The sequence below is a fragment of the Pteropus vampyrus genome, unplaced genomic scaffold, assembly GCF_000151845.1.
Source record: "Pteropus vampyrus isolate Shadow unplaced genomic scaffold, Pvam_2.0 Scaffold72, whole genome shotgun sequence".
In the NCBI taxonomy this organism is placed as follows: Eukaryota; Metazoa; Chordata; class Mammalia; order Chiroptera; family Pteropodidae; genus Pteropus; species Pteropus vampyrus.
Window position 1 is genome coordinate 1,949,279 of NW_011888853.1, and position 9,274 is coordinate 1,958,552.

The following is a 9,274-nucleotide window of genomic DNA, read 5'->3' on the forward strand; positions in this document are numbered from 1 at the left end:
CCCGCTGATGAACATTTAGGTCTCTTTCAGTTTTGGAAGCATACAAATAAAGCTGCTATAAACATTCATGTGTAAGTTTTTGTATGGGTACAGACCCAGGAGTGCACTATCTGGATCAGATGGTCAGTGTATACTTAACTTTTTAAGATACTGCCAAACTGTTTTCTAAAGCGATTTTACTTCTTTCCCACCAGCAGTATGACAGTTCTGGTTCCTCCACATCCTTGGTAAGGTCATTCATTATAAACTTAGCCATTTTAATAGGTATGTAGCGGTAGCTCATTGTGGTTTCAAAGTGCATTTCCCTAATGAGTATGTTGAGTATCTTTTCATGTGTTCACTTAGTATCTTTATATCTGCTCAGTGAAATATCTGTGCAAATCTTTTGCCCATTGGTAATTGAATTATTTTGTTTCTTATTGTTTTCAGAATTCTTTATATTTTCTTGACATAAGCCCCTTATTATATATGTAGCTTATCTTTTCACTCTTGTGTCTTTCAAAGAGCAGAAATTCTTAATTTTAATTAGGTCCATTTATTGATTTTTTTTTTCCTTTTATAGATCATGCTTTTGGTATCATACCTAAGAATTCCTTCCCTAGCCAAAGGCCGTAAAGATTTCTCCCCTATGTATTCTAATGGAAATTTTACAGTTTTAGGTTTTACATCTAGGTCTCCGATCCATTTGGGGTTAATTTTTGTGTATGACATGAGATATGGATTGAAGTTCTCTCTCTCTCTCTCTCTCTCTCTCTCTTTTTTTTGCATTTGGTATTTAATCGCCAGCAATTAAAAAGTCTATTCTTTTTCCACTGAATTACCTTTCGCACCTTTGTTGTTCATGTGTACACAAAATTTTGACTTATTTTCATTTAACTTAAGTGTTGACAGCATTGTCCACACAGGAAAGGTGAAAAACGTTAAGGTGGGCAGAGCCCGGTATAGAAAGTTAACTTCCTGTCCTTCTCGAAAGTGTCCCCAGCTGTGCCCTCCACTGCTACCTCTGTTCTTACTCACTTTCTCTGTCTCCCCGCGAAGGCTTGGCCTTTGTGTTGTATATCTATTTCCCATTAGTTCTGTGGAATGACCACTAACCTCTCTCCAGACAATCTCTTCAGCTATAGAAGTCTTTGGGTCTACTTGGTTCTGGACTAGAACAAGCCCACATTTTAGAATAGGCTTCCCAATGGTCATTCAGTGGATCAGCCAGCAGGACTTCAGGCTGCAGGCTAATCGTAGAGTGCGTTAGACTCAGAGAACCATAGGTCATCAGAACTGGGAGGACTCATGGTTAGGGGCCAGGGCCCAGAGGGACTAGTTGATGTGCCCAAGGTTCCCCGAGGTCAGATGGCAAACTGGCGGCCATGCTGGGGGGAGATTAGTGGCAGGTGCTGATTTTCCTGGGTTTACACTGTGGCTCTAGTTTCTGCATATCTGAAATGTGGTCTTTTCATTTGAAGTTAAATATTCTAAGTAAATCATATAGTATGAAGAGAGAAACAGGAAAAAAATGGTTCCCGTCAGGTTGGGGAAGTGAATCCTTCTGTGACCTCATCAACGTTTACCCTAAACAGATTTATTAAAAGCTCCTTTGGACTTCCCCCGCCTCCTCCGCGGGAGTAAATACCTCCCTGGCCTTGACCAAATAGAGTTGGTATTTATCAGTTGCCTAAGCCAATAATCTTTTTCAGCAGAGGCAAAAGACTCTACCGCCTGAGTGGGCTGTCCAGCCATGCCATCCGGACGAGGTCTGAGAGCCAGGAGGTGACTTCCTGTGGCTCTTCGGCAAGGCGCCGTTTCTCTGGGCTGCGGTTTCTCTGTCTATAAAGACGAAAAGGTTGAATTACATGATGTCTAAGCCTTGCTGCCTCTGTACCTCCACACGTCTAAAAAAAAAATCTGCATTTTCAGTAAGCATCACACGAGTTTCAGCTTCGGCAGATACAAGAATCCTGCGGGATGCTAATTTAAAAATGCAGATTGCCCCTCCCTAGGGACATTCATCCTGATCAAGTGGGTCTGGCACATGGCCTGAGAATGAGCATTTTGGTTGGTGGCCCACATTTGGAGAGACAGTGAATTGGGGATACACATCGCAACTGGTCATCCTGGGCCTTCCTTGTTTCTGCTTTCTCATGAAGGACCTCTGTCTGCCTGGCCAGACGCTGTTTTAGATGCTGGGGATACGGCAATGAGAAAACCGAAACTTCTTCCCTGTTGGAGCTGACTTTCTTTCACTTAGTAACGGGTATCTAAGTTTCCTCCATGTCTTTTCGTGTCTTCATAGCTCATTTCTTTTTAGTGCTGAGTAATGGTCCACTGTCTGGATGTATCACACAGATCGTTTATCCGTCCACCTATTGAAGGGCATCTTGGTTGCGTTCACATTTGAACAATTACGAATAAAGTTGCTATCAATGTAACTTTAATGCATGTAAGTTTCCACAATTCTTTTTCTTTCACATACAAGTGCTTTATTGAATTCGATGGTAGACACAGGTGTATAACACACAGCCGTGAAAAGGGTGACAGCCTCAGGCTATGGGCAGCTCCCAGAGGCCTCCATCACTTTTTACGATGTCTAAAATTTCTTAGAAAACGATCAGTGAGCCAGTGTAGTGACAAATGATGAAAGCGATGGTCAGAAAGAGGCCCAAGACCAGGGCCCAGATGCTCAGGCGCGTGGCGGTGGGCTCACAGCCCTGGACCCCAGTCACGTCACCCAGCATCTTCTGGTCCCTTCCTGGGGTAGGCGAGTGCCACGAAGCCCAGCAGCAGGGGTTCACAGAACAGGGACAGACGATGCGGTCGGGCACTGCGGCCTCACTGCGGGCGTTGGTCACGGTGGGCAGCATGGGCACCGAGGTCGGAGGCGCCCCCAGCATGCCCACTTCGTGCTCCTTCTTGAGCATCTTGTAGGCTGGGGGACTCTGGTGTGGGGGGCAGTAAAGAAGGGCTGGGAACTGAGGTTCCTGGTGCAGAGACAGAGCAGCCATCCATCCATCATTCTTGTTTACTTATTTTTCAAACTTTAGGGGTTTAAGTTTGAGAAAATCACGAAAAACCAACAACCGCTAGAGGATTCTAGAGGAAGTTCTGACAGGTCAAAGACATGGGCCTTTCTGGTCCAGTTCCCTTTTTTCTGTTCTTTCGGATTCAGTCAGCAAATGACTCAAACAGCAATAAATTAACCAAGAAAAAAAAAAGAAGGAAAGAGGATTTACCGTCCAGTAACTTTCAAGAGCTGATTTCTCATGCATTTTAACTGTCTTTTGTTGCTTTTCTCAGCAGAGCCGAATGTCAAGAGGGGACAGGGAGGGTCGATGTCACCCCAAAGAGAAAAGTCTCCCTGATTGCTGGAGGGGTTTCCAGGCTTCCAGAGCCCTGGTTTTCAGTACTGGGTTCTCTCTGACCAGAACAGCCTTTGGGGTGACAACACCTCACCCATCACCCGCTTCTGAGCTTCCCCGAGAAGGTGTTTTCTGCTGTGTGTGGAGGAAGCCGGTCTCCACTCACCACCAGGTGCGCTGAGGGAGAGTGAGGACGTGCAGCTCTGTCACAAAGGAGGGGCTGGCATGCCCCATGTCAACAGCAGACTGTGTCTTCTTCCCCCACAATTTCTGGTGCCACCAGACTCAAAGATGACTACTTCTGGGAACCTCAGATCTGGATGTTGACAATAAAAAGATGAACCATCCAGTAAGCCAATTAGGCAAGAGGTTTGAGCAGACATTTCACAAAGAAAGATATGGAGGAGCAATAAGCAAGCGAACATTGTTAATCAAAAGGAAGTGCGAGTTAAAACCACAATGAGATGCCAGCACACATCCACCAGAGTGGCTAAAATTAAAGACCGATAACACCAAATGCCAGCAAAGCTATAGAGCAGCTGGAACTCTCACACGGTGCCGGCGGGAGTGTAAAATGGGATGAACGTGGGAAGAGGCCAGGCAGCTTCATCTGCAGTTCAACAGGTGTATATCTATGGCCCGACAATCCCGCCTCTGAGTGTTTATCTCAGAGAAATGAAAACAGGCTTACAGAAAGATTCGAATAAGAATGTTCATTGCAGCCCAAACCAGAAAGAGCTTAGATGCCCATCGAGAGAGCACAGTGCAGAATAATAGATCCATACGATGGACTACTGCTCGGTGACAAGAAGGAGGGCCTTACTGGCACATGCCACAACACGGATAACGCCCAAACATGCATGTCTTTTGCCATGCTGTGCCCTGCGCTATGCATCCAGCCCTTCTGAAGGCAGAACTAAGTCATTCAGTGCTTGGCCTGGAAGAAGATAAAAGGGTCGGACAGACCCACAATGGAAACACATATGGGACTGACCTTATGGGAGAACACTCCTGCACTCCTGGACCCCGGGCCCTGCAGCGGCAGCCCTTCCCCTAACGTGCCCGGACCTCGGCCCTGTGGTCACGTGTGCTGCTTCCAGAATTCATCACGTGCTGTGTGTGTAATAACACGTGCCCATGTGCTGTGTGTGTAACAACCATAATATACTTTGCCATTTCAACCATTTTAAAGTGTACGATTCACAGGCATTAATTCCATTTACAATATTGTACGACCATCGCCACTTTCTGTTTCTGAAACTTTTTCATTACTCCAAACAGAAACTGGCCCATTAAGCAAAAATCCTCCATTCCCTCCTCTTCCTAGCCCCTGGTAACCTCTCCAGGAGACCCCAATCCCTGGGCCGCAAACTGGTACCGGTCCATGGCCTGTTAGGAATCGGGCTGCACAGCAGGAGGTGAGCGGTGGGCCAGCATGCGAAGCTTCATCTGTATTTGCAGCCAGCATCACCGCCTCGGCTCCACCTCGGATCATCAGGCATTAGATTCTCATAGGACCACCGGTCCTGGTGCCAGAAAGGTCGGGGACAGCTGCCCTAATCTACTTCCTGTCTCTATGGATTTACCTATTTTAATTATTTCACATAAGTGGAACCATACAATATCCGTCCTTTTGTTTCTGGTTTATTTCACTTAGCATAATGTTGTCAAGTTTCATCCACATCGCAGCATGTATCAGAACTTCATTCTTTTACATGGCTGAATAATATCCACTTGCGTGTATAGACCACATTTCATTTATGCATTGCTCTGCCGATGGGCACTTGGGGCGTTTCCACCTTTGGCTATTGTGAATAATGCTGCAACAAACAGCAGCATGTGAGTGTCTCTTTGAATTCTTATTTTCATTTTTCGGGGGTACATGCCTAGGAGTGGAATTGTTGGATTATATGGTAATTCTACGTTTAGCTTTTTGAGGTATCATCAAACTGGTTTCCATAGCAACTTTACATTCGCACCAGCAATGGATGAGCGTTCCAATGTCTTCGCTTCTCATTGGTACTTACGATTTTCTATTTATTTTATACCATGCGCTTTTGCATACACAGTGTCCTCTTCCTTGCCCAGCATCTCCCTGAAGCCTTTCCTGACCCACCCAGGTCTGTGGTCCCCCTCACCGCACCTTGCCCCGCCACTGTCCTGGGACAGATCGTTGCTCGGTGTCCTCCACATCCACACGTCTTGAGCTCCCTGAAGGATGGGGTTTGGTAGGTCTCTGATTCATCTCTGTCTCCAGCACCTGGCACAGGCCCACGCTCAGTGGACGCTGTGGCATGCAGGGATGGAAGAATCGGTACCCCACTCTAGCTCGGAGCAAAATGATTTCTCTCGTCTGCCTGAAGGTATTTATAGACAAGGGTATGGAGGAGAATTACACATCTAGGAGAGCTGAACAGAGAAAGACTGTGGGGGTGTCTTTGTTCCTCTTTGGTGGGGGGATGCACCTCTTCTGAGGCCTCTTGAATTCTGGAGAAAAAGAGATGTCAGGGAATGTAGGGGTCGGCCACGTGGTACATAGGCATCAGCAGTGGGGCAGCGGGATTCGATTCAGCCACTGCGAGCATGACAGCTCTGCCACAGTGGCTTACATTCATCGAAGTCCAGGGGAAGTCGTCCAGGGCTAGTTTGACAGCTGTCCCCACAAACTTCCCAGGGGCGCAGACTCCTTCCAGTTCACTACGCCACCATCCCAGGGTGCGGTCCTGTCTGACCCAAACCAGCAGCTGGAATTCAGGCTGGAAGAGAAAGGGGTTCTGGGGATGTTACCTGCCACAGGAGACTTTTGCTTATATCCTACTGGCCAGAATGTAGTCACATGGCCACACCTACATGCCAGAGTGGCTGAGATAAGGGGTCTTTATTATGGGTAGCCAGGTATGAGCTAAAAATTGAGCACTCTATTTCTATAGAGGAAGAGGCGGAGAAATTGACAGCCAGCCAGCTCTCTGCCACCGATGGACGGACGAAGAGAAACACGTATTGAGCGGGTACCATACATCCGGCATCGTGCTTGAGATCTTAAGTGTATTGGTCACTTCTCCCTAAACCCTAAGAGGCAGACATTGCATCGCATCATGCTGATGAGGAAACTGAGAGCATTGGGTAACTTGCCCAAGGTTACACAGCCAGTAGGGTCCGGAGCTGAGATTACGAACTTTGTCATTTGGCTGTGTTCCCCCAAATCCAAATGTTGAAGGCCCAACCCCCGATGTGATGGCGTTAGGAGGGGGGCCTTTGGGAGGTGATTAGGTCTCGATGAGGTCACCGGGGTGGGGTCTCTGTGACGGGTTAGTGCTTTTAGAACCAGAGTTCTCTCTCTTACCGCCTTGTGAGGACACGGTGAAGAGACAGCCATGTCAAGCCAGGCAAAACCGAATCCTCCAGCATTGTGATCTTGGACTCCCTGTGTGTGGTATTTTGTTATAGCAGCCTAAGCTGACTGAGACAGACTTCAGAGCTTTTCCCACCACACCCGGCTGCCTTGGGGGTCTAAGAGTAAAGAGTGAAAGCAGGGGAAGTTCAGCCATCTTTTTCTTGGGTTCAGAACAGCTCTTCAAGCCAGGAAAGGAAGCAAGGGTTTTAAATATGCATTTGCCCCTCATTTTCAATTCTTAGGTGCAGATGGGGAGCAGGAAGACAACATTTACCAGCGCTGAGAACAGGATGACCCCACAAGGGAGAGGTGAGGCTCTTGGGGTGTGGGCAAGACCGCCATTAATGCCTGTGGGCGTCTATTCCCCCATCTGTACTGTGAAGGGAGGAGGATGCATTAGAATCCTTGGGGAGCTTTGCAAAGAATATTTTTTCTCCTTATATGTGTATTTCCTACTTTCCCTCTTCCATGAGGTTCCAGAACCAGCTATTACAGCCAACAATGTTTCTAATACTTTTTAATACTGTATTGTGGTAAGAATGTTAGCACGTCATCTGACATCCACCCTCTTAAATTTTCATGCACACGAGACATTCTGGGGACTGTAAAGTACAACACAGACCGCTAGAACGCACACATCTTGCTTAACCGAAAGCCTATGCCTGTTGATTAATAACTCCTCATTCCTTCTCCAGTCCTTGGTGAGGCATTGTTCCACTCTCCAATTCTATGAACTGGGTCACTTTAGATACCTCATAAAAGTGGAATTGTGCGGTGTTTGTCCTTCTGTGCCTGGCTTATTTCACTGAGCATAATGTCTTCAAGGTTTGTCCATGTCATCCCATATTGCAAAATTTCCTTCTTTCTTAAGGCTGAATAGTATTCCACTGTGTGTGTGTGTGTGTGTGTGTGAGAGAGACATCTTCTTTATGCATTCATCTGTTGATGGACATTTAGGTTGCCATATCTTGACTACTGTGAATAATGCTGCAATAAACACAAGAATGTTAATACTTCTTCAGGATGCTGCTTTTAATTATTTTGGATAAATACCCAGAAGTGGGATCATTGGATCATATGGAGGTTCTATTTTTTAATTTAACAGTATGGAAAACCATACTGTTTTCCATAGCGGCTGAACCAATTTCCATTCCCACCGACAGTGTGCGAGCGTTCCGATTTCTTCACGTCCTCTCCGACCCTTGTTGCTTTTGCCTTTCTTTTGGGAATAGCCGTCCTGACAGATGTGACATTTTGTTTTGAGAAGAGTAACCTCTCTCCATGGGTTACTTTTCTCAGGCTATAAAAGTGTCTGAAAGAGCAACTTTATGGCCAGAAAGCGTTTTATGAAAGAACTTCTGTTACTCAGAACGAAATGTTTTGAATTTTGTCCAAATAAGAGTTTCGAACAGATTTCATTATAGGAGTCATCAAGCGTCTCGTGTAAGACGGCACCTCCCTCCCTCGGCTTCGGTCACTTGCTCATCACAGTGGGTCTGCCCAGCTCCAGCACAGAGAGCTCTAGAGGCAGTGGAAGAACCTTGGAGCTTGCCTAGTCGTGGGGTTTAAACATGAAATCTGGACACAGTTTTGTGTCCAAAATGAGATCGACCGCCAAACCACATCAAGCAGTCGGACAGGTCAGTAGGGAAGCGAGATCCCAATTTGTCGAAAGAAATCAATACCTTCCCTTATACAAACCAGCCTCTGCTATGATGGAAGAGATGACCTGATTTAAAATATCGACAAAGCAGATGAAATATCTGGAAATAAGCATTACGAGAAACAGGCGAAACCTCCACGAGGAACACTTCGAAACATTTCCAAAGGCCCGGAAACTGGACAACGGGCACGTTCTTGGGTAGGAAAGCTCACCATCGCAAAGACGGCAGCTCTTCCGAAGGCAGTTTATAAATTTAACGTGATCCAAATAAAAACACCCAGGGGCTTTTTTCCCAGAACTAGACAAGATGGTTCTAAAGTTTACACTGAAAGCATAAACAAGCAAGAAGAGCCAGGAGGACCCGCGAGAGGAGAGCGATGGGGGAGGGGGGGCCTGGTCTGACAGCAGAACCGGCTGTAAAGCCTCGGGGACTGGCCCAGCGTGCCCAGCACAGGCCCAGGACGCAGACAGAGCGACGGAACAGAAAGCCCAGAAACAGGACCTCGCCTTATGGAAACTGAGTGTACAAAATGCACCCTCTCAGATCTGAGACCTGACAACGGGGCTTTCAATCTGGACGAGTGGGTAGCCGTCTGGGAAAAAGAGAGATGGCTCCGAGTTCACACTGATCGCCACAGTAGCCTTCAAATGGATCAAAGCTTTAAACATAAAAGAGTGGAAATAGAGACGAAGTCCTTTGTTCTCAATGATAACAAGAGCCGTGGCAGGCACGGGGCTGGCTAGAAGTGAGCTGGATTCAGAACAAATTACCAGGTGTGGGATCCAGCATCGATTAACCCACAATATCCTGGGCATGCCTATCCATCATACGCAGGTGGCTTTTTTTTTTTTTTTTTAATAAATCTA

At 46.6% G+C, this 9,274-nt stretch overlaps 1 protein-coding gene across 1 annotated transcript in view; it reads right to left on the reverse strand.

The window, feature by feature from the left end:
- Positions 1-9,274, reverse strand: part of SLC25A19 (solute carrier family 25 member 19) — a 31,325-nt gene that overhangs the window by 16,080 nt on the left and 5,971 nt on the right. The gene's annotated exons all lie outside the window — the stretch shown is intronic.